At 38.3% G+C, this 26,493-nt stretch overlaps 1 long non-coding RNA gene across 1 annotated transcript in view; it reads left to right on the top strand.

Moving 5' to 3' along the window:
* The window catches only part of LOC117817081, a 223,668-nt gene that overhangs the window by 136,013 nt on the left and 61,162 nt on the right, over positions 1 to 26,493 (top strand). Inside the window, exon 4 of the long non-coding RNA XR_004632080.1 lies at positions 10,058 to 10,145. This is a non-coding gene — a long non-coding RNA (uncharacterized LOC117817081). The remainder of the gene's footprint in view (positions 1 to 10,057; positions 10,146 to 26,493) is intronic.

Raw genomic sequence — 26,493 nt, 5'->3', positions numbered from 1 at the left:
ACTTATTGAATTCTTATTGAATACATGCAAATTTACACAATAGTTTCACTCTGATCCCACACTTCATGAAATGCTGAACTCTGATGGCAACTTTTGATACCATTGAAGTTTTCTAGGTTTGAAAAATTGCTGTTTTAAACTGTGTGAAAGTTCATCATCCCAAACCTCTCACATGGAACATTTCCAGACCTGCTGTTGTAGCCCTGATACCCTCTGTGGTTTGGATTGACAAGCGTTAAATAGCTTAGCGTTGGCTCCTATATGCTCTATTATCACAAGAGGACATATCGACTGTTCCTGTTTAATGCATCAAGACTCCTCCTGTAGCACCCTGTCTCTGGCCTTCATCTATGATTCATTTTTATTACCCATCATTCCCGGGACACAGGCCCCCTGAGGCCTCTACATGGCACGTGCGGGCGGAGCGGAAGTTAGCTGACACCTAATCTGTGCAATGGTGGAGCGGTGTTATTTATTGGAACTCTCAGTGAATCCTGATTCATTGACAAATGGGGCTGGGAGCAGATCAAGCATTCAGCGTACATACACAAAACACCTAATGTGGTGAAAGCAAGGTTACTGGGCAGGCTCTCACGTCTTATACTGCAAAATAAAATGAAATAAAAATTCATATCATACCCCCCTCCTTCCATGTGAATATGTCAGAACAAGTCAAAGCCCAGTTACCGAGCCCTTCTGTGTTTCTCAGATTACTTTGAACAAAATCACTTTGACCAACATGCAGCGATTCTCTATGCTGACAACTCCCCTGCAGATAATTTCCCTGTGTGCCTCTGTGTACATATTCCCCTTTCCTCGCTCCTCTATCAAATTTAATCAGTCTCAGTTTTCTTCACAAGCCTCAGCATCAGCATGGCCAGTAAAAATGCAACACGACTGACAGCAGCAGAACTCTATTAATTTCTCAGCCGTTGTGGCTGCAGGTCCTCTGTAATATTTGTCTTAGCTTGGCAGGGGACTTATGTATGTAAATTGATTGGAAGGTGTCTCAGAATATCAACAGTTAGCAATGCTCTGACTATAACTATAGCATCACACCATGCCTGTAGAATTGTGAATGCACATCTGTTTTTCCATCACACCCCAAAGTTACTGGCTCTGGTAACTTTAAAGGTAATTTTTGAGAAAGCTGGTTGTCATTTAATAAGCAGTTTGAGGTGTTTAGAGCTGCAGGGCTAGGTCCATCATCCAGCTGGATATAGGCTTTAGAGGATGGGTACACTGTGGTCATGAAGGGATGGACATTTTCAGCAAGGCAGTGGTGTTAAAGCATTGCTCAGTGGGTACTAAGGGGCCCAAAGTGTGCCAAATATGCTTTTCACCATTACACCAGCAGCAGCAGCAGCAGCAAAAACCTGAATGTGATACAGGGTTGGGTGGTTCTAAGCTTTAATGTTGTTTTCATTCAATTCTGACACAACCATCTGAATGTTTCACCAGGAATCAGGACTTCTGGACCGGCAATGTGTTTTTATTTGTGATTGTCCAACTTTACTCAGCTGCTACCCTCCTTATAGCCTCTGCTTCCTGTTCTTCCTCCCTGGGTTTTTATGGGCCTCATGCTCCAACATGTCTAAAGCTCAAAGATCCTCTTTTTCATACCTTGACTGCAAATAGTGTTTTTTAGGGGAGGTCCCAAAAATCTCAAGATGAATAAATCAGCATGTTGACATGACAGCCCGCCGCCACATTACCTCATGATTATCCTGTAAATATAAGGGTCTCTGTGACATCGCCAATCAGTTCCTAAAGAGGTATTCTGAACCTCAACAATGACGGTCGTCATATTGGAAACTCTGACTCAGTCTAACTTTCAGGCAACAGAGACACAGGTGAAGAGGTGGAGCTGAGGCAAGCTTTTGGTCTCCTAGCAAACTACGCAAATGCACCCACCTGTCAGTCAACTTAGCTGTGCCCCTACTAATGCAAATGCATGTGCAACCTCTAGCTTTTATATTATTGTAAGGGACAGTCATTACAAAAATCACATTGGCTTCATTTTCAACACCAGACTAGAACACAGCAACACACTGGTAACAACAACATTTGTATAAGCTCTTTCTTAGATTTCTCTGAAGGGTGACTGTCTCTTTACAGGGCCGCAAGGTTCTGGGAGCCCCCATGTATTATGAAGCCTGATTTAAAACACATTTTAAGCCACTGCTTTAACCAACTTTCTTTCCTGTCAATTACATTTTTGTTTTAATTTTTGGCAGACTGTGTCTGACTCTTTTGACATTGAGAACACTTAATTGGCTGATTACATGATTGCTTTTATGAGCAGGTCAACACCCAAGAAACTAGAGGTGAAAGTATTATTTATTTATTGTTTTAATATCAAAACTAAACAACTCTTCTACCCTGATGGAAACAAAAGGTCAGAATGTTGCATTGTGCTTAGCTACTATATCATAACAATACCCTGCACACTACAACAACATATTAATTCATTTCTCCATTCAAAGGCACCCTAATTAATTAGTCATGGCCCGGGCCTTCGGTCAATGGATAGCCGGACTATGGCCGATCTCAGTACCACACTTTGCTGGATTTAACTGCATAATTAAAAATAAAAAGACTCCCTTTGAAAGCCTCCAACCTTCATACCCTTCCACTCTCTCCGTGCAATTATACAGAAAAATACAGCTTCTACATTGACTTTTGCCGACTTACAAACTAGCACTAATTTGTTCAATTGTTGTGGTATTTATTCCAAGACCCATTTTTTTCAGCACCTCATTGAGTGTATTGATTCATTGAGAGTTGTTGCAGTCATTTTCTCTAATGGATATGCAGCAGACTGAAATAACAAAGGGAAAATATTATGCTTTTTCACTGGATGCTGTGCTCGGCTAAGAACCATTTGGAGTAATGTTTGTTGCTGTGGTGCATGTACTGTATGTACAGTACTTCCTGGACTTTGAGTGCATTTTAGGCTTTGATTCAATAATTGCAGTGCAGAGTACATTTGTTTGGTGCGGGGCAGTCAGTAGAATGAGGGTGTTTTCCAGTACAAATCATTATGTTTCAGAATAAAAGCTGCACTTAACTAAGCCCAACACTGATGCACACACCTGTTAGCTCAATCACACTAAAACAAAGCCTCCCAAAACTAAAAGGTGCTCAAAAGTAATTGACGTATGGAAGCATCCCCCTTGAAGTCACCTATCAAGGACACACACAGGTTTATTTCAAATCTCTAATAGCCACTCCCAGCTCTCACCGTGGACAAGAAAGGGCACATACCTGGAGGATACTGTTGTCTCGAGTGTTTCAGGCCTGTCAGCTTTTGACAGCATCAACAAAGAAAACCAACTAGAATGGGTGCAGGGTGAAAAGAGCCACTGCAGGTTTATACCATCACTCTATCTTCTTCCACAAGACAGAATGGAGAGAGGTTGTCCCCTGCAAGGTGGCTTCTTGCACCTTTCCTGGTCGGATTAATAAGTAATCTGTGAAAATGTAGCATTATCCTAGAGGCTTTCAGGCGGCCTGGCTGTGATGCTGCAGATACATTGACAATCTATCTCTTTAAAAATGAATATGTTAAAGAACAGGACTTCCATTAGCTTTCTTTTAACATTTCCATTCCACCTTGTTCTCTGGCCTCATGCACTCAGGCTGTTGTACACACTCAGAAGTACGTTGAACTCTCTGGGAGACTGTGTGACTCTTTTCTGGAGTTCATGAAGTCAAAGTATTGGGAAAAAATGGAAACTTGTTAACTTCAGCTGAAAAAGACAAGACCTTATTGTGTATAATTATGTCTTCCGTGATAAAAGACTGTGAGGTGTCTTGGCATTCCATAATACCATGGGGTGAGGTTGATCAATCAGTGGCAGAGTTTTTAACTTTCCACCAACATGAGGTTTTTGTCATGGATTGGTGCTAGTGCTGACCTCAGAGAGTCATTGCAGAGAGTTAATAGCCCCCTCCCCCCTTCCCTCACCAATGGTATACAAGTGAGGCACCTGAAATAACAAGAAGAACAGAACACATTTAATATACAACATATTCTCCTATGCATACATGGAAAGCAATTTATTGTACAAGCACCCTGGAAATTACATATTCCATAATTTACTGTAGTTTCATTTCCTCTTTACTTATTGTGTTTGGCGTCTTAATATGGAAATCAAGCTGAAATGATGTAAGAAATCAAACACTGTGCTCAGCCAATGGATGGCTTATGAGAGCATGTGCACCCAATGGATGAGTTATGTGTTACACAAATAAAAACTGTAGTGATAACACATCTTAAGCCACATGTATAACAAGATTATAAAGGGACAAATACAAGGATGTTAATGGACACAAAGCTTTTAAAATAGCCAAACATCATCATAGGCTTAGTTTCACAGAATGAAACAGTCCATCAAGAGTCATGGCAATACAAAAACATGACATTCTGTCTATCTGTGTAAAACCAGGGCATCTCCAGTGGCTCTAACAATGAGCGCTTTACTGCTGCCCAGAAAGTGACTGTTTTGACTGATATAAATATCAAGCTTATGTTCTTTTATGGGAATGATGTGCATTAACCAGCGTGAAAAGCCGCTAACAATAGGCTTCTGTCAAGCAAACAAGGATAGAAATGTCACTCCTGTCAGAGACAGATACTGACCAAAGTTCTCACTCCGTCTCTCACCGGCTGCCTTTCTCCCTCCCTGACAGAAACTCACTTTGACGACTTGAAAGGAAGACACTGTATCTTCCATAATTCAAACATTTGATATTAGTGCGAGAGCCAAACACCCCCTGATATGTCGGTGGTGGCCCCTGCCTGCATGTGGAAAAACCAGCACCCAGAATGCACTGAAACATTTATGCTGGGTTATTTCTACTTCAAGGAATTTTTCCTTTTTATTACTTTATTTCTGATGCAACATTGTGCAAATTCATCTGGCTGAATTATTCATTAATTGAATTAAAGCCACTGAGCGAAGATCAGTATGGGCTACATCATACCACCTTAAACATTCATGGCACAGTATCTTATGTGTTTGTGTATTTCACATTGCAACGAAAACGCCCAAGCTACACAGTGTTGCTGACATTAATGGAAACATTAGGGACTTGGAAAATAAGTCAAGGGTAATTCTTTGAATTGTATTATTATTTCTGAATGTTAAGTAGAAGCATGCAGAGAGGCATCATGCTGTATTGTAACTTCTATTACACTGCTGCTTTTTGGGGAGTAATAAAGGAACATGATTAGTCCTGCCCTGGAGAACTGACTTGGAGTTTTGCCTAATTCTCCTCTATGCTCGTACTGTGCAGTTATCACCTCAGGGATGATTGGAAATTTTCTTTTTTTTCTCTTTAGGCATCACAAATCACTTAGGCTGTAAATTAATAGCACAACAGATAGTAAATAGAAACTCAACATGCTGCTAATATTCTGCACATTCTTTCTCAAAATAGTTTAATTGGTGAACGTGCATGATACACTTGAATAGGGGAAAACAGAGCAATTACCTCACCGCCATCTGTTTTCATTCGTAAAAAAACAAATGTGTCCTCTGTTTTCTTGGTTTGAGAAGTATACAAGGGTGCAGTATCTAATATATTACTGGAAGGAATGCAGTATCCGTTGATCATATCCCTCAAACTTTATAGAAGGTCTGCAAGTAGAGCAAGTGGGAGGTAATGCAAATCAGAATCGCTTCAGGGCGAGCAGTGGTATGGTGGCCCTGAGAGCTCACAGCACTGCAACTTAAGAAAAACACATGCAAAAAGACAAAACACAAGCAAATTAAGAAAACATCTTCATCCATTTGACAACACATGTGCAGCATTTAGAAAACGCGCTGCAAAGACCATAGCACAACACATTAGAAAAACACTCTGCACAGACCACAACACAACGGAAGTGTTTCCAGAGGACACTTAAAAGTGATGCACACGTCCAGACACGCTTGTTGGGTGCATCTCAAAGCTCTAAACTGCAGTCTCCTAGCTCCTCGCTCCTCACTCGAACCAGAAGTAGTTACTGACGCGCCATTTTAACTTGCGTGCCAAAGCTTTAACGCTGCTGGAGGAGAGAGGAGCGAGGAGCGAGGAGACTGATCCGAGGAGGGATAATCGAGGAAACATGAGAGCAGACTTTGCGGAAGTCTTTTCTCTGACAGACAGGCCCCCTTATCAAATATCACTCACTGATTGGACGCTGCAGTGGCTCGGGCTTAACCGAAACTTAACATCAGCTGAGTTTAATAACAGAGAAAAAACTGACCTTAAAACAGTCACTGAGGGTGCCCTGAAACAGATCTTAAACACATGTCGGTTTCTAAACAGTCTGTATGTGATGAGCTGAGATGGAAAAGTGTTTGATGTGAGTTTTAAACACAAAATACTGAACGCAAAATCATAAATTCGATATAACAGAGGATGGATTATGTTATATCTGATTGTTTTTGTCAGATTCACTGACTAATGAAATAGATTAATAGAGTCTAATATCATAGATAGAATATATATTAATGATCAGTTATTCCTCCTGTTAGTTTCCCCATTTGTTCTTGTTTTCTTCATGAAGAGAAGTCTGACAGTAAAGTTTGTCTGTTAGTAAAAACATTATATTTCCTGTCAGGTTAATAAAGTTTCATATGAGGCTGATCATTAGTGAGCACAGGGTTTGAAAAGAATTGCATGGTTTCTATTTTCCCTTAAAGTAATAAATAATTTAATAACAAGGCATTTTACCGGTGAATCGATCCATGATGCTTTAGGACAGAATAAACAGAGAGCTGATTCTCTTCATGTGCAGGTGTGTGTTAAACATGTAAACACAGAGACAGAGCTCTGTTACTGTTTATATTTATCAGAGTTATTACAGTGAACATGTGTGCAGACACAAACAGCTGTTAAAGCCGTAATCACAAACCGACGTCGCTTCACGTGACGCTCCGGAGGAGAGGACGTCTCATTTCTCTAAATACAAATCTCCTCTCTCCTATCTCCTCTGGTTTCATTTCCTCGCATCTCTGGTGGGCGGGACTAAGACGCGAGGAAGAGACGCGAGGAAGAGATGCGAGGATGGACGTTTAGAGCTTTGAGAAGCACCCGTTGTTGACGCAGATTTTGAGTCACAGCACTATTAAGGTTTTTCACCACTGTCAGTGGTGTTGGAAAATTAGATAAGAAAGGAAGTGAGATAACAAGCGTGTCCGGACGTGTGCATCACCTTTAAGTGTCCTCTGGAAACACTTCCGTTGTGTTGTGGTCTTTGCAGCGCATTTTCTAAATGCTGCAGGTGTTGTCAAATTGGTGAAGATGTTTTCTTAATTTGCTTGTGTTTTGTCTTTTTGCATGTGTTTTCTTAAGTTGCACTGCTGTGAGCTCTCAGGGCCACCGTACAGAGGGGTCCTGCTCACCCTGAATGCTGCAAATGTCACAAGTTTAAAATTGCTGCTGATTATGGTTTCGGTAAGTTTGTAATGATCAGCAGCTTAGAGATGCACTCACCAGCTCTGCTGCCGTTAACTGGATAGCAGGACAGGATCTTGCTCCACTTTGCCCCTTCAGAGAAGGTCAGAGCCCAGCAGCTTCTCAGGCTGCTCTCACATCAGTCATTACAGACTGACTCTGAAGACCGGCCTGCGACAGAAAATACACACACTGTGTACCAATAAAGAATGCTAATGGAAACTCATGTTTTTGCTTCAGTGTAAACAGGCAGAGGTGAAATGTGTCGGACTCCTGATTGATTTCATATGGCGTGTGTGATCCAGTTGTCCTTGGTGTTGCTTTTGCTAAGAGAATTAATCACCACTTATGGGGTTCTCACCAAACAGAATCGAGTATTTATCAGAGCTACAGAAGTTTTATTAACACGTCTCAACTTACAATCAATTACTGTGCAATGACATACTTCAGACTGAATGCGACACCTGTTCTGATTTCAATGAGTTACTGTTTTTTAACAATCAAAAGCAACCTTGGAGATGATCAAGGCAAAGACTTGGATTGAGACCTGGATTGAGCAATTAGAACAACCTATGTGGTTCTTGCAGTGAAAATAGACATTTAGCACTGTGGCCAATAAAAAAAAGTATCTTGCTTATGTTTTCTGGGTTGGCAGTTTTCATTATCCTTTTTCAGATTGCATTATTTATGTATTAGCAGCATGCAAATGTGAAAGCTCTTTGGAGCATGCTGCTTCATTTGTGTGCAAAATGTTTCATTATTTCACCTGTTTTGGCATTTGCATGTGATTTTGATTTTGCACTGTGCCTGAATTTTCTGGCTGTTTCTCTTGATGGACAACATCCAGGCAACTGCAGAAAGTTTGCCCATTTAGGCCACTGCAATGTAATCATCAAGTTGCCAAGACTTACCTTTCCATGTGCAAATGTTCCACAATACTCATTTTACTCCCACTGCTTAGCTGCATTGTCCCCAAAGATAATTGAGATTGGCTGAAAGACGAACAAATAACCCAAAGCTTTTTTCAGACTTTTCTTCAGCACTGGCAGCATGCTAAGACAAAATGTGGAGAAAGATCTGGCTTATAAAACACCTAGAAATAAGCAATCATTCATTTTATTGTTGGATGTGTAATTGTCCTTTGTCATTTTTAACTATTTGTGAGGGTGAGCGCTGGTTTTGACCGACACAGGCACCGCCCCTCTTGGCATTAGCTCTGCTCTGTCACTTCCTTATCTTTCCCAGTTTTCATCATGCAAACACGCACAGAAACACCATGCCTGTGCTTTGAATTCACCAGTAGGCGAGGATAAGCTATGGTTTCAGTCACACATATCTAATGCTTAAAACAGCAACAGCAACAAAGGCTTGCAACATCCAGTTCGCAGCCTTCAAACAGGGATCTGACATGACAGAGAGGGAGAGTGATGGAGAGAGAGGAAGGCAGACACAGAAGGATAATTCTTTTTTATCTAAAGAAACATTCTGGATGAAAAAGAACTGCATAATTTGCAAAGTTATTGTTTACATTTGAATTTCATTATTTAAGGAAAAGGCAATATATGTCTCCTTTTGCAAATTCATTACTCTGATATAAAGTCTATTTTAAAGCTTGGTGCATGTGGACAAAGGACATGTTACATTATCATTCATGTCTTTTCTGCTTGCTGTGGGGCTGTCGCTTGTTTACAGTGACACACTGACATGCAAGATGCTTGTTATTTTAATGAGCTCTGTAAAAGTTTGACAGAAATGTCATGTAAACCACAAAAAGTACTTTTTTCCACCCAAACTGGTGTTTATAGCATGTTTTACCCCATATAGTCTAATAAAATACACTAAACAGCATATAGTGGAACAGACATTCTTTATGTCAGAGCATCTGCAGCTAACTAGGAAGTGTTAAAATGTATATATTGAATAGAAATAGCAGCCTTTGCGAGAGATCATAATTAATGTCAGCAAATCTCAAATGACCCTGTATGCAAAGAGCCTAATGGAGCACAGTGCCAGTGCTTGATGGTGATGATGATAACTTCAGAATTGAGCTCAAACTGGCATTAAAAATTAACTGACTTACACATCTTTCACATTAGGGGCAGTCTCAGAACATTACCATAGTGATTTAAAGTATGATGGTGAAGTGCAGCTTGCAGTTCCTGACCCTTTGTACATCACGGTCTCAAGCCAATCGGCTCACATCACGCCGCCTGATCTTCAGTTCATTTCAGAGAAATTAGCTGCAGTTTTCAAAAAGCTTGTTGCCTGTGAGGTCAGTTAGCTGTCCGCCCACGCAGAAGTGACACGTTTGCAGTCATTGCTTTGAGTTGTAGCATAATGACCGAGCAATCCACCCAAAGAATCCTTCAGCTCACTTTAACAGCTTTACAAGGTATCTTTGATAGCTTCATGTCAATGTGAGGCTAAAGATGCTTGTTCATTGCCATGTTAAGAAAAGTTTCTTGGAAGTTTTCTTACAGTGGCTAATCCATGCCAAAAAACTAATTTACATACAGCTATGTACAGCTTTATATACAAACATAGTGTTTCAATATACCATCACTCATATATATATACCCTACACTGACTGTCATATTTTATTTTCCAGAAAATCCTGCATCAACTTCAAGTATGACTTCAACTGGGAGAAACCCGCCCTTTTATTTGATTGACAACGGTCCAAGTACGAAAACCAGGTGTGAACACTTTTTCACTCAGCACATCATTTTTTAATAACTCACTGTGTTAGATAACACAACATGGCATTTTTAAAATACATTTCATAACTCCAATATGTTTCCACTGGTGAAAGGAGGCTGATAAACTGAAGCAAGGTACACGCTTCAAGATAATAGGGCCGGTTTTGGGCCTGATTCCCTCCTTCCAACAAAAGCAAGCAAAGTCCAGATATTTTGATTGTTCTGGATAATTTTGTGATATTTTCCTGTAGAGTGATATTTGTTAAAAGTGATATCACATCCCTGATCTGCTCTAAAGATAATTGGTGGCACACAGATTTGAAATTATTAATATGTAACATGTTCAATCAGATATTGTGCTGTGTAGGAGGAATTCCAAGCACACACTCTTTGGATTGTCAGTTGGAATGATACGGTAACTAATCTTGAAGCAAGCTGATTGAAGAGGGAATCACAAAAAATGCAATGAACAGTAGTAGATGCAGAGTTAGGCAAGCTTCAGAAATGCAAGGCCAACCTGTTAAAAGAAGCGTGTAAATGCTCAACCGAGGCAAATTCCAAAACCCTTACAACAAATGTTCGAAACAAACACAACAGTAAAAGAAAATGTGATCCCCCCAACATTTTAAAATATTTAATATTATCAAGTTCAACCTAGCACATTTATGCCATGTGAGACCTTTCTCACTTCATAATCAGCAAAATCTATTATGCCAGCAATAACATTTTCTCACATAACACACACAACATCCAGCACGTTATCAAGTCTCTCCTCAAGAAGACAGTCAAGCCTCTTTATTTCTTTTTTTGCAATATTATAAACAAGTATAATATTTTCAACATAACCAGTTTTAAAACTTTTGTTGATGTCTGGCCTTTTTGTAAGCTTTAAGTAGGCTTGTCCTTTCAGTAAAAAATACAATAAAACATTAAATACCAGAGCATAAGCTAGGGGAGACTGTAATGTGCCTAGGCATAAAACTAAATTTTGTCAAATGGTAATGTCTGGTAGAGGCACACATTCCTGGAACGAATGACCGGCTCATATCAGGGAGTGTGAGAACTACTTAACCTTTAAAAAAAGACTAAAACATTGTTAAAAACAAGCCAGTTAGGTACTCATGAATGTCTGTTTCCTCCTCTGTTTGCCTGTTCCTGGGAGGCATCTTGCATTTTAGCCAGCTCAATGAAGGTGGATCTGTCATTGGTAATGTGACAAACATGTTCATTTTGGTTTTTGAGTGTGTGTGAGTTATTTTGTTTGCTGTCTTGGGATATGTCCTGTATTTGTAACTTGTTTTTTCTTTTTCTGTAAGTCTCTGTATTGAGACTAGTGAAACATAGCTATTGTGCTGAATCCAGTCATATTTACATTGAGTAAGTAAGTATTTCTCTTTATTTAAACTCGAAAATCATTGAGGGCAAGCCCTCATTTACAATGACGACGAGTATATAAAAGAAACATTAAAATGCATGACAAGCAAATAAAAGATATAACCCTAAAAGAATGATGATCAATTAAAAACAGACGACAGTTAAAAGTAATGTTACAACCATTGAAAAAATAATGTTACACAAAGTTAGTGAAAACAGGTACAATCAGAGGTTAAACATTTTAAAACTAATGATTTAAAATGATTAAAGGAAACCAGTGCATTTATTTTTAAAGTGCTTTGCAGGGAGTTCCATGCAGATGGTGCAAATACGCAAAAGGCAGATTTTCCCAGCTCAGAATTAACTCTGGGAACCTGGAGAGTAAGCCAACCAGTTGATCTGGTATGTTTTGCCCCAGAAGACCAAACTAGCATCGAAGATAAATATGACGGTAGCATTCCAATAAGTGCTTTCTAAATAAACAAGTAAAAATGCAAATCATGTCTTTCTGCCAGAGAAGACCATCCCACCTTTTGGTAAAGTATGCAATGATGAGTGCTGTAACTATCACCAGTAATAAAACGTAGGGCAGAGTGAAATACAGCATCAAGAGGCTTTAATGTAGAGGCTGAAGCATGCCTGTACAATATGTCACCGTAATCGAGGACTGATAAAAATGTTCTCTATCAGAGTTTTCCTGCAGTGGAGAGGAAAACAGGACTTGTTTCTGTAAAAAAAGCCAATCTTTTGTCGAAGTCTACTTGACAAATTTAAAATATGCCTTTTAAAAGTTACTTTCTCGTCGATCCAGATGCCGAGATATTTGTAAATCTTCACCCTTTCTATTTCGGTGCCTGCATTGGAATTGATGATGAATTTACTCAGATTAATATGTTTGGACCTGGAAAAGAGCATGAATTTTGTTTAAGTAAGTAAGTAAGTAAGTAAGTAAATCAACATTGTGCAACTGAGATTGAGTGATGTATGACAAAAAAAGAGTTAATGACAAAATAAAATAAATTTCAACTTGTCTCCTGCTTTCCCTCAAAGAAGTAAAATCTGTCAAGACAGGCTGAATGTTCCTCCCTATAAAGTAAGGCAAAGTGATTACCTATAGATAGCACCTATGAAGTCAGAGTAAATCTTAGTCTTTAAAAAGATTCCAAGTGATGATAAGTACTTTTTAGTGTTGGAAATGTCCGCTTTAGTCCAGGCAGGCTTGAAAAAGACACTTTACAGTATGATGTAATGGTTGCTGGACCGTTCTGCTTCAGGAGTCAGCATTTATGTTTAATGTCCAAGCTTGAAATTTTGAAACAGCAATCTTCTAAAAATGCTTTGTGCTTTAAATCTCTACCAACAAAACCCCCTTAAAAAACAGTCACACTCTTCTTTATGATTTATGTGGTCGTAGTTTTTTCATTACTTTGAAATCCTGAGAAAAAACACTTTGATTCCATGAAATAAATCAAAATTAAACTTTATCAGCATAATTTTTTCCAGGAATAAGTTTTAATAGAATCTATTCTTACTCAAAATATTACTAAAATGTATATACAGTATTTTCAATATGTTCTTTAGCGTTTGAAGTTATGATAAACCTACATCACAATAACAGCTGCAGGTGGTTCAGTTCAAACCGACACTGCAGGGTCCCCCTCTCTCTCTCTTGCACCACCTGCAGAAGAGCATGTCCACTAAACTTTTACATTTCCCCGTGACATGGGCTGCTCCGGATTCACAGGCAGCACCCCTTGTAATGGAGAGGTGAAAATTACGGCCAAAACAGCTGAGCCACGGCCATGCCAGTTCCCTCTCTGCAACCGCACTATTTGTATCGTTATCTGTACTGTAGCAGACCAGTTCTCCTTCACCCATGTCCCAGTTAGGCTACAATGAGTGCAGGCTGTAAGCCGAGTGAGGCGCTGTGTGGATATCCTGCATGCTGGAAGTTTCCAAACATTGCCACTTCAGGGACCAATTTCTGGTAATATAGTGGACAGGCTCATGTTGGGAGTCATGTTAACACAGGAGTACATATCTGTCGTTGCTGCAGAAAGTCGATGTCTCCTGTGTAGCTCTTTTTTCATCATCCTCTCGGCTCTCTGTGTACATGCTTTAGAGTGCTCTTGTCAAATCTTTGGAGTGTGTTCTCCATGAGTTCTCTGCTTTTTATTTCTGCCTGAATGACGTTTTATCATAGTTTAAATATACTCTGACTGCATCTGTCAGTGTCACCATTTGTCACTGTCATGTTAACTTTTTTTAGAGAAGGCAAATGTCTGAGCCAGCTGCCTGTCATAAGCCAGATGTTTATGGAGACAGAATAGTAGCAGACAAGTATGTTAAGAGTTCAGAGTACAGATCAGACACTGCTCAAGTCACTGGAAGTGTGACATTTACCTAGAAACTAGAAGAAGTCAGTATTCAGTACTAACCTTGTAGATAATACACTGTATAAGCTTAAGTAACACTAACATGACATCATGATCATGTTATGATTGGATTAGATTAGATTAGATTAGAAAATCTTTATTGTCACCAAGGGGCAATTTGGTTGGCAACAGCAGTCCTACACACATCCTATACATACAAGCAATACACACAACAAACACAAGTTCACAAATCAATTCAAGTACATATCCATATAACTTAACTCCTGTGGATGACATCATCCTTCCTGTACATAAGACCAAGGCAAGGTCATACAGCTTGTTTAACTGAGGGCACAAATGATCTAATGGCTCCTTTCCACCAAGCGGTCTGGTATGGATCAGTACAGTTTGGTACGGGTCAGATCGGTAACGCCTGCGTGTAAGTTGGACTCCGATAGCCGCGTCAGCTACGCAATAGCGTGACGTCATGGCAGCGCGACACAGTGTACCCAGCTAATAAATGCAACGAAGAAGAAAAATGCGAGGAAAGTCTGTACCTCTGCGGTCAACCGTGAAACGCTGTTTCTTGATGCAATTTTCCATCCAAAAAAGTTGCACGGGAAGTGACGATTCTTTCGACCAATCAACGGACTGCAGTGTTTCTAGCTCCACCTTCTGGGGTCGGATCGGTATGTCTGGCACCCCAACAGAAGGGTACCAAAAAGTGGGACAGTACGGCTTGGTAATTTGGAGACCTGTCCTGGTTTTAGTCAATGGAAATGCCACAAAATGCATGCCGTACCGAGACAAACCAAACTGAACCGCTTGGTGGAAATGAAGCTTAAGATATTGGTTTAAACTTGCCCTCCCAGTATAAGTGAACCTCCTCCCTGTTGGCAAAAGTCTAAACTCTGAATAAAGGGGGTGGAGAGGGTCTTCAAGGATGGTCTTTGCCTTCTGAGTGGCTCTCACTTGGTAGAGTTGGCCAAGATTACTAAGATTAGTGCCAACGATCTTTCGGCAGACTTTGACGATGTAATCTAACCTGTTTTTGTTAAAAATCCTGAGGTTACCAAACAAAGAGGTCATTGTAAAAGTTAAAATAGACTCAATAAAAGATGAAAAAATTGTTTTTAAAAGTGATCTGTCAACATTAAAACTCAGCTTCCTCAAGAAAAAGAGTCTCTGATTGGCCTTTTTGCAAATGGCATCAGTGTTTGCATTAAAAGTCAGTTTGTCATCAAAAATTGTGCCTAAGTATTTATACTGAGTCTCCACAGCAGATCCATTGATGACAGTTGGTGCCTTTACTGGTTGATTCTGACGAAAATCAAACAGCAGTTCTTTTGTTTTTGAGACATTTAAATTCAAGTAAGGGTCATCACACCATTTGATAAAACTTTCCAGGACTGGACCGTGACCCACCTCGTGGTCCTGCAAGAGGCGGACTATTACTGAATCGTCAGCAAATTTAATTAAGAACTGTGACTCAATCTTACTCTGACATTCATTTGTGTAAAGCATAAAGTCATAAAGTTCAAGTCATTTTATAAATTGTTATTCCTCAGCTGTGTTAAATGCTTGATTCTGAATTGTGATTAATTTCCAAAAGCAAAAGTAATACAAGGGACAACCTGATTACTCATGTCAATATATTGATAAAATTAATCATCTGCCTGTTGACACTGTGGCAAAAACATTTGTTTCTGTCTCAGGCCGGTCTTGACAGCAGTTAAATAATGACAGCTACAGGGCACAGCATAGATCAGTAAGGATCACGGCGGGGACTTTAATCAACATAAGCATCCATTCATTATCCCTTACTTAACCCTCCTGCTGTGTTGCGGGTCAAGTTGACCCTTTCAAAAGTCTATTTTAAGCAATATATGCCTTCCAAACCGGTTAAATGCAGCATCAAAATCTGGGCAGCATGTGACAGAAGAGATGTCGTGTTAATTATCAACATCACTACATAAAAAAAATCAAAATTCAAAATGTAAAGTAAAATGAACAAAAATCTGTCATGTAAAACTATTGTATTTATATTTAGGGCTTTCCAATGTGCATTAAAAAAGTTTTACCATTAATTTTAATTAGAAAACGAGTGAGTTATCGTCATTGAACCATGATCTGTGATAATTAAAGAACACCAATAGACTAAACCTTGATATAAATGGTTAGTAATGGAGTTTAAAATTAGATTTAAAAAAATCTGACTGGGATTTTTTTGGGTTCTGACACTTTTAGATAATTGAATATGCACCGGGTCAAATTGACCCAGGAACATTATTGCTCTTCCAGAGAAACAAACATAACAGGAGGGTTAATAGTAGTGTGGACGCACCACTATAGGGCCACAATCAAGGAGAATCTATATAAATTAAAGGCAATCTTATTTGAATTAAAGACATGGTGTGGTTAAAGAAATGTGCAGGAATTATAATAACATTTTGCAGTATAAATAATCCAAGTAGTGTGCAAGTTATTCCATGTTATATATTTTTTAACAAGGACAAGCACAAAGTAGGTAAACCAATATCATACACTAGCACTCATACTCTAAGCCAACTTTGCGATGCACATCCCTGGATGGGAAACAAACTTGCAGACCAACTGCAGAGACATGAAGCAGTATAAAACAAGCTCCACAATAAAACAAACAGAACAATACAGCATACAAATATCATGCAATAATAATAATAAGGTTGAGGTTTTATTGTTGCTGAGAAACCAATACACATTTTTCTTTAGAAAATAGCATGACAATATCTTAGAAAAATACCTTTCTGAACAAACAGGAGTTGAATACAAATCCCACATCACATATATTTTGTAATTTGTCAGCTATTTCAGATTTAGTCTTCGTCTTTAGACAAAATGCCTCTTAGTCATTTTTTTGTGTTTTTTTCCCCTTTTTAGTGTTAGTGTATTTCTAGTCAACTTACATTTTAGTCTTTTCTTTTAGTCAACATGTTTCTCTTTGCTGATATGTAGTCAAGTAGTAAGGTAACAAGATAACACTGCACCCCTCAGCTAACTAACTAAGCCTGTTACAGGACAGCTCTGCTTGTATTTTGACAGATTAGAAACACAGTGAGGGAAATATCACTGTTTCTGAATGTCTGGCTGTGCGCCACTAACATTTCCGTCATCAATATGTTTTTATTATCAGTGAAGTATTGTAGCTCAACATCATCTCAGTTGCTGTTGTGTTAAATGTGTACATTGAAGCAATCCAATAGATACAAATAAGGGGAAAAATACGAGAAAATAAATGCACATTATCCTCATTCTGCCAATACAGCACGATACAGGGTTTTGAAAACATGACATGACTTGTAGGTGGTGTTATTATATTTTTTTGGTACATTGCTGTTTGTATTTGCCTCTTAAAGGGCTGTCTGTACATTCTGTTGATTGAACTCAAGAAGAGTTTACATAAATACATGATTTCATCTCATACACCTTCATTACCGTGGCTGAGATTTGATTCTTGAGGCATCTTAGTAAATACATTAGCATATTAATGAGAAAAGGCCATTCAGAAGCTCAAGTGACTCTTATTTTTCCTACAGGGTGTGTAAAATGAAATCATCTTATCATTAACATGTACGTTTTTTAGTCATTTTTTTTCAGGTGGATTATTTATTTTCTATTTCCTGATGTATTCCATGATCATATGAAAAAGAAACAAAAAAATAAATATGATTTATTTTTATTTTTATTATCTTTATTTCTCTCAATTTGGACTCCATTAGAATTCAGATCAAACACTCTGTGCGTTGTATTTGACCTGCTTTTTGCACATTAGGACTTATCAGATATGTCCTGCTACATGCCTGTGTGACAGTCTGCCCAAGGTTGTTGCCCTTTAATTTGGCACAGGCTGTCTAATCAGATCATGTGTTGGAAGATGGCTGTGGCTGATGTCACGGAAAGGACGAATGAGACACAGAGGTTGATAGAAGATTCAAAGATTTCAATGTATATCAGAGGCTTTTAAAAAAATAACTAAAACCGTTTAATAGCAGACTAACAAAATACATAAAGAATAAAGCGAAACATTTCTGTATAAAATGATGTATTGCTGGTATCCTGAAATTTGTGATAATATTGACAATGATCCCTTCCTAAGATTTACATTCAAGAGATTTACTTATAAAATATAAATTCTTTTAGTTTTATCTGTTTCGAGTTCAATCATTACATCAAGTTTAAGGACATTCAAACAACATTAAACGTCATAAACACTGTAATTTAATTATATTTCCTATCTGGCTTTCCTATTAATCACCCAGCTATGTCAAATACTTGATCCTGATTGATCTAAACCCTTTGACCCTGGTGTGCTGTGTGTGATTTCATCTCTTCCTGAAAACAATCTGACAAAACTGCTACATTCCAATAGCATTTTAATACAACATGGAGAATAGTTCTTCTATTACTCTCAATTTATTGGGAGAGAACAAAAGTATATTGGTGGCTAATTGCTGACCAATCACCAGCAGAGAAAAGAAGACGAGATACAGCGAGAAACAGGAAAGGATGTCTAACACACAGGGAGCTGAGTGAAAGAGAGAGAATCGATCAAAATAAGGAAAACAGACATGAAGCAGCCACAAACCACAACACCGTTTGTGCTTTGGCAGTGTTTCAGTACTGCTTGAGTGAGAAAAAAAAAAACAATAGAAGAGTTATAAGGAATAGTTAATTCAACTGGTTTGATAATGGACATGCTAACAACAATCGAAACTGAGGCACTAGATTTTTAAGCTGCATGAATAATTTTTAAATCAATAGAATCAGCTTTGTATCATGGTCTAGTCTCAACCTGTCAGGATTCTTTCACAAAACATCATCCTGAACATAGACCTCATGCCACCTAATATTCCAATCATAGGCCTTTGGTGCACTTTTTCAATGCATCCAAAACCAGCAATAAAATATTTCTAATTGAACATTTTGTTTGTACTTTGTTCTGGTAAAAGGTTAGCCTATTCAAACATTTCACATTTTGAACTCAGGGCTGCCTCTTATCCAAAAATCCTGCACTTCTATCTTCTATCACATCAGCAGAGCGTATTACTATCAAATGAATCATTAAGCCAAATTAATGATGCATAATATTCAGTGTGCTTCTCTGTCCAAGGTTCTTTCTTGTGGAGGTTAAACTCCTTGAATACTGAGTGGGTGTGCGTTTATGTCTAAATGTGTGTGTGTGCGCTCATGTAAGCTTTAAAGAAAAAAAAAAGTGGTCGAATCATGGATGAGGTTTATTAGATATCAACCCTGTGAAAGGCTGATCTTAATTATATCTATCACAGCAGTTCAAAGGACTTCTATTATTTTATCTTTTCTCTTTGCACGCCTATAGCTAGTTTCACTCAGGACTTTTCTCACTCAGTGACAGTGTGTGTACACGGCTATCTCTCCCTCTTTATATCTGGTTACACTTTTACACTGACACGTATGCTCAAGTGACCTCATTAGCAGGGCAGATTCTCCAGTTATCAAGGAATGCCTTGTAAGAGATGTAGCAGCTAGCCCCTTCTCTTTGTATCATCCGCACAGTCAGCATTGGAAATGCCCCTTTAGATTCATGTCTGCGTTTGCTTTGCGAGTCAAGGTCATGTCACTGATAGATTGGACGGAGCTCCTGTGCCTGAATTTAGCCCCTTTATCTCTCTAAATCACTGCCTTAAGGCCCCAAATTGAGAAAAACAGCAAGGGTCTCATTTCCAAAACCATCTGAGCATAATAAGTATGAGCTGTCCAATGGCATTTATGTGTCTATCTGCTGGAGTGCAGAGACAGAGTGCAGGCAGCGCCAAGGACCCATTATTTCAGCCCCCCACAGACTTGGTGAATTGCAAAGGTGCCTCTCTACATACCTCAGCACATTTCCATTTGCTGCATTATCATAAAATGTGTGTCCAAATCCATTCGTACTCACATCCTGTCATACTGGAATAAATGTATCTAAACATGCTCAATGATATGTTTGATTTAAACACATGGTTCCATGTCAGTTTTTAGATGTGTACATCATTGGTAATATTGCAGTCATCAACATTACAAATGACTGATTTAATGCACATATGGATGCAAATGCTTTGATGCCATGAATCCAATGTGGAGCACACTATATATACTTGGCTAGCATTTTACATCTCTTCTGAATGTCATATTAAAAAGAAATCATAATTTTTTGATCATTTAAAAAATAAATGAGGATTTGAAAATATTGTGTTGATTAGAGAAACAAATTAATTCGTTATTTTCTTATTTTTGTTTTTGGGGTCTTTTTTTCCCCTTAAAAACCCTCCTGTTATGTTCGTTTCTCTGGAACAGCAATAATGTTCCTGGGTCAATTTGACCAGGGGCATATTCAATTATCCAAAAGTGTCAGAACCCCAAAAAATACCATACACATACATTTTTAACTCCATTACTAACCATATAAATCAAGATTTGGTCCATTGGTGTTCTTTAATTCTCATAGATCAAGATTCAGTGATGATAACTCACTCGTTTTTTCATTGAAATTCATGTTTAAACCTTTTTTAATGTACATTGGAAAGACATAAATATAAATACAATAGTTTTACACGACAAAGATTTTTGTTTATTTTATTTTAAATTTTGAATATTTTTATTTTTATGAAGTGATGTTGATAAATGAACATGACTCCTCTTCTGCCACATGCTACCCTGTTTTTTATGCTGCATATAGCTGGTTTGGAAGGCATATATTGCCTAAAATAGACTTTAAAAATGGTAAATTTCACCCGCAACATAACAGGAGGGTTAATAGGTAGGACAGCTGAAGGGAGAGAGGATGTTGGGAGTAGAAGGTAGGAGACAACATGGGACAAGGGCTCATGAGTCAAACCATCCACTTCTGCAATGAGATAAAGCCTCTGTACATGGGGCGTAAGCTTTAACCGCTAAGTTAAACCAGCACCCCACAAGTTGAAATAATCAATGCAAACTTACAGCACTCAAATGTCATTGATCATACAACCTTCCACAGGAGCTTTATAAACATGACAACATGCTACAGCTTGACCCAGAGATCACAGCATCTGTGACAGGTTATTAAGTGTACATCTCCCCTAGATCTCTGCCCTTTCTCTGTCCTGTCATGAGGAGGGGCTACACACACGTCTCTCTTTCTCACACACACATGGAATTGCACAGGTACATTCACACTGTAAATGCAAAGATTGACGTGTTACCTTTTCCGTTTAAAATAGAACCACACCTATTACTGCCGCTAGAAACACTATAATCAACAGCAATCATCCTCTGCACATGAGCAACTGTGAAAAAAAAAGGCAAAGAACTTAGAAACTTAGAAAACATTTTCCTGATGAAGAGGGAGGCAGAAACAGAAGGAGTGGTACGGGTTAAGTAGCTGTGGTCATATGTTCAGGTTTGTCTATACAAATAAAAATAAAAAGCTGCTTTGTCTGTGTGTTTGTGGGAGGGGGGCATGATCAGGCTTAAGTATTGTGTAAATTACATTTATTTTTGAATTTATTTTAGAGTACAAGTATAAAAGTGAAAGTTAGGAATAACTATCTGTATTCTAACCATCATGCAAAGCTCCTCATATTATTGGTATTTGCTAATAATTGATTACAAAGCTTGTGATAACACGATTTTGTAATCACTTCACAACCTAATGTTTTTCATTTCTTACTTTAATTTGTTCACTTGGACAAGTCCACCCCATCATACATTTAAGTTTTATGTCCATCCCTTGTTTTCTTGTCTGTAATACATTAACTGTGTAATGTATGGCACCAAATGAAGGGTAAAGGCAAATTAAGTATTTCATTAGGCAAAACAAATACTTAATTATAGAATATGACATCCAATCTCATATCAAAATCTACATCTGTATCTCCAGTTCTCCCAAATAAAACTTCCTGGAGAGTCCTCTGTTGTCTTTTCGACCCTAATTTACTTGTAGTTGGGTTGTGACTTTTTTTCCCCCATAACTCATGGGTACACTGTGGTGCTGTTATAATACTAACAATCCCAGATATAATCTTAGATGTATTTTTTATCCCCTGACAAGTCGTAATGCTTCCTTGAAGATTAATTAAACTTTTGGTTTTGCTCACTTTTTATTATGAGGAAAACTGCTATGTGGGTTACAAAGACATAACGTGATAAAGTCTGATTAAAGATACCTCACACATCCTGAAAAATGGGTGTGTTAATGAGCACAGAGTAGGCTGAAGCTCTCTAACTAAAAATGAGGTGAACTGATGTGCACAGCCTTTGACCCTTTTTTTTAGTTTATCCTATCAGTACATGATTCCCAGCTCGCGTTGTCTCACACCGGTGGCTTCTTCTTGTTACTAATGACAAGCCTGGCCTAAGAGAGGGTACTTAACCAACAACTGGCATTTGGCACTGTTTTTATCATTAGACACGCATGTCTCCAAAATGCAAGCTCCAAGGAACAGAATAATTATACAAACTAATTCTGGCTGTTGTTAATTAGTTTGATGCAAGGTTGTGTGGAGATGTCAACATCGCAGGTTGGAAGATGCAACTTCCTGGTGGTAGTTGATGGAGAATCTCAGCATGCTACTAAGAAGCCGGTAAGTGCTTCTACAAGCCCATATGCTTTGTGAATCCACGTCTGACTCATCATTGTCAAAACCACTTTGCAGGTGCATGTTTTGTCTGCTCTCATGTGGGTTTTGATGCCGTAAACATGGCAAGCTGGTGAAAACACTTTGTTTTGAACAGTGAACAAGCAGACTGAGATGAGGTAATTATTAAACGCAACTGCCTCTCTTTTCAGCATGGTTTTGACTTTTAATTATATTTAACTGATACCGAGTAACAATGAAATTTAGATAAGGTAATACTTTAATGTTTTAACAATGTTTTCTTTATGAAAACTAGAAGTAATATGATCTCTATAACTGACTGAGGCAGTGGCATTTTCTCCCAGAAGAGAGGGGAAGCCAGGCTTTCCCTGTTTTTTTTAAATTGAGGTTGTTCTGTAATGAAACAAGTTGTTTAACACTAAAGGTGATTCTTCTATTGCTGCCATCTCATTTTAAATCGACTGAAACAACGCCTCCCTAAATGTCATGTGACAGCTTCAATGATTTAATTTAAATCTTTCACACTCACTAGGGAAGGCAATCAAACAAGTCAATAATTAACCAATCAAATGAGGCTATTGTCAACCCACTGCCAAACTATGATCAGTCAAGACCATGCCAAAGGAAGCCAGAGGTCCTTCAGGTTCACCTCATTCAAATCAAAGCATGGTTTTAACTTCACTGAAATGAGCCCACCGTTAACAACATTAGAAGGTGAGATAATGGAGAGTGGAGATTTGGAGCTATTAGTGAAAAGCATTTTTTCTAATCTACCTCCACAGCAGTGACTAATAATTCAATCTGATGGTAGGCAAACTCAAAAAGTTGAGCTGGGAAAGGAAAAAAGGAAGTTGGACGGAGTCCTGAGGAAATTCTACATTCAAATTCATGCTAATTTTCCATGTCTCCCAACCCTAGGTTTAAAAACAATGTGAAAGTCCAAAAGAGCTACAGTTCCTACAGTGTCCACTTGGAGCTGGCTCCAAAAAGTGAAGAAAACCCCATTAACAGAATGTTAAAATGACCACTTTTACAGCAGAAATTAGTGTATTGAAACCTGGAACAAAAAAAACAATTTTGTTCTGAATATATGTATATAAAAAATAGATAATTTTAAGGCTTAGATTTATGCATACATTTGCATAAATCTAAGCCATTATTCATTCATTCAAGTGTGTGTGGACGGTAGCAGTTTGCTAGGCTTGCCTTAACTTAACCTTTTTGCCTTTGATTCAATCCATTGAAAATTCAGGTCAAGTCAGTATTTTCCATATGGTGACTGCCATTGTTGGGAATTGTTATAACAGCCAATTTTGGCAGTAAGTATTAGCTTGGTGATAGCGTTGTTTTTTTTTTAAATCAACACATTTTTCGATAGCTATTTTGATCAGAGTGTAGCCTAGCGTGGTGTTTAATGCAGTAGCATCAAACAAGCAATGTTTTTCCCAAACAAAATGCAGTGGAGTTCTCTGTTGTGCCTAAAGTCAAACTGCTGAGGATTGGTGTTAGCACAGTCACGTTGCACAGCTACTCTGGTGTGCATACCCAAACTAGAATTAACTAATTATGTAGTAACAAACATATAGTGAAGCATTGGTCTTGCTCTACTTGAATCTCTCTCAGGGGACAGTTTTATTGACGCACATCAATTAATGATTGCGGGAGTTGTTTTCCTTGTCCTTTTCTTAACGGAACTAAGAGGCAGAAACTAGGTTTTTATTTCATGGCTTACTCACGACATTATCACGGTTGATAAAAATTGGGTCAACTTAAACTATGAGGAGAAAACATTTAACTTCAGAAAGGTCAACTTCCATATATCTGAGTATATGGTCAGCAATACATCTTGCCTCTGTTTGTAAATCTAGCTACAGGTCAAATCACCTCTCTGGTCTGTTAAACATATTTCTGTACATTGGCTTCTAAGTTTACTGCTTGGTGAAGTGCATTCCTTTCCATGGTCACAAGCACCGGTTTGTTTCATGTTAAAAACACATAAAGGACTATAAAGTTGCTGTTTGCTGTGTAACTGTAGCCTACCTGGCTAAATATCGCTGTAGGGAAGCGTTGGTGCGGTGAAGCTAAATTCAAGTCACTTGTTGATCAGCTTACAACATTTTACAAGTAGTTTGCCAATCATTGATAATGCCACATCAAAAACCAATGGGTGACATCACTGAGACTACAGCGATGTTTGATACAATCTGTCCTTTGAATCTATCCTGATTGAGTCTGTAGCAAAATGTGTCTTTTATTTGTTATCCAATCTCTGTGTGTTGGTTATCAGGCATGTATAAGTTCTAAATCTTTATGATGTGGTTGTATGTGAAACAGGAGCTATACAAGAGGATCTGGTTATGTTACATTACCTGCAAAAGTAGCAACAAATTTGCTCTGTGAAACCCTGCCTAAAATGTGCATAGATTTTTACCCAGGCCCCATCACGTCAAGCAGCACCACACCACACCACTGCTTTTGGGCCTAAAATCTTCTTGAGAAATCTTGTCCCTTTGTACAAAAGACAAAAGGTTCTTAAACAATCATGATGCTTTGTTTCCACAATTTTTAATGCATCATTTTTTAAAAAGCTCTGTATTTGTGTGATTGCAAATAATAAATGTTGCCTAATTAAAAAAAAACAAAAAACAGTAATGGCAGGTTTTACGTTGCAGACAGAATAATTAACTGTTATGACGAGATCACAAAATGAAAGTACAAATTGTCCTCTGACAATAATGAATAGTATTTGTAGATCTTAGAAAACATTGCTAAGACTTCATTAAACAACATCTGGGCCACAACTAATGATTATTTTCATCATTGATCAAAACATTTGTTTGTCTTTATTGATTCAGTCAACCATTTAGTAAATAATATAATAGAATAAGATCAGCTGAATTATTTCCTAGAACCAAAGACAGTGTTGTTTATTTTTCATGCTTTGGACTAATCATTTATCCAAAACCTAAATATACTTATTGAACAACAATAACATTTACTAATTGGTGAATGTGCTTTTTGTTAAAGCTCAAGTTCGAGCCACATCATCAGAGAAAATCATACCTTTAAAACATCATCTTAGATGTATTAATGTTGTCTTGTTTAACACAGTTCAGTCCATTTCTTTTGTGATACTCTGTCAGGAGTCAAGGATTTATTTTGAAATGTGATTGACGCTCCCTTTTTATAATATGAATTCTGAGTCTCCTCTGTCACTCTCTATTCATACACACCAGCCATCTTGAATGGCAGCCTTGGAATACTTTGTCCTGCCCACCTTTGTGTGATTATGAATTCAAAGCCTCTGCTGCTGAGCTGGTGTTATGATAATGCACGGCACCCCTCTGTGATATACAAAATTGGTTTTGACAACAGGCTAGCTGTTGGACTCACACTGCCCTCAGACCATAGAGTTACGTATAACACACATCACACAGACTCCTCTCCCCTGGTAAGAGTGGTGGAGGGGGTGATTTGATGGGGGCTAACTATTCCTGAAAGATGTGAGTGGCCAAGAAATTCATAAAACACTGTCGTTTTTCCCCTCCACATACACTCGCTCAAGTCTCCCTGAGGACCTCCCCTCCAGTTGAGGGAAATGTGCCCTTGACAGTCCCAGCGTCAGCTGTGATTTTGTCACTCAGTGGGCAAAATACATTCTGGAGCTACACACAGACCTCTCGGATGCTAATAACTAGAGGGGGTCTATCCTCCTTTTAACTCTGTCTCCAGCGAGAGTTGCCACCTCTTTAACAACTTTAACAAAAAAAAAAAAAACAGTGTTTGAGGTGAAAATTGTTACATGATTCTTCTGTTCATCCAACTCTCATTATAATATCTGTTAAACACCATATAGACTGTGACGGAGACTCTTAGCTTCTTCATTATTTCTGCAGGTACACCCAGATTTCTCTTTTAAGCTACAAACAGCTGCATGCCAGAGAAAATTAAAGCAACAGCTCT

Source organism: Notolabrus celidotus, chromosome 8, assembly GCF_009762535.1.
Source record: "Notolabrus celidotus isolate fNotCel1 chromosome 8, fNotCel1.pri, whole genome shotgun sequence".
NCBI lineage: Eukaryota > Metazoa > Chordata > Actinopteri > Labriformes > Labridae > Notolabrus > Notolabrus celidotus.
Note: the sequence above shows the minus strand (reverse complement) of the source record. Positions and strands in the feature narration are given on the sequence as shown.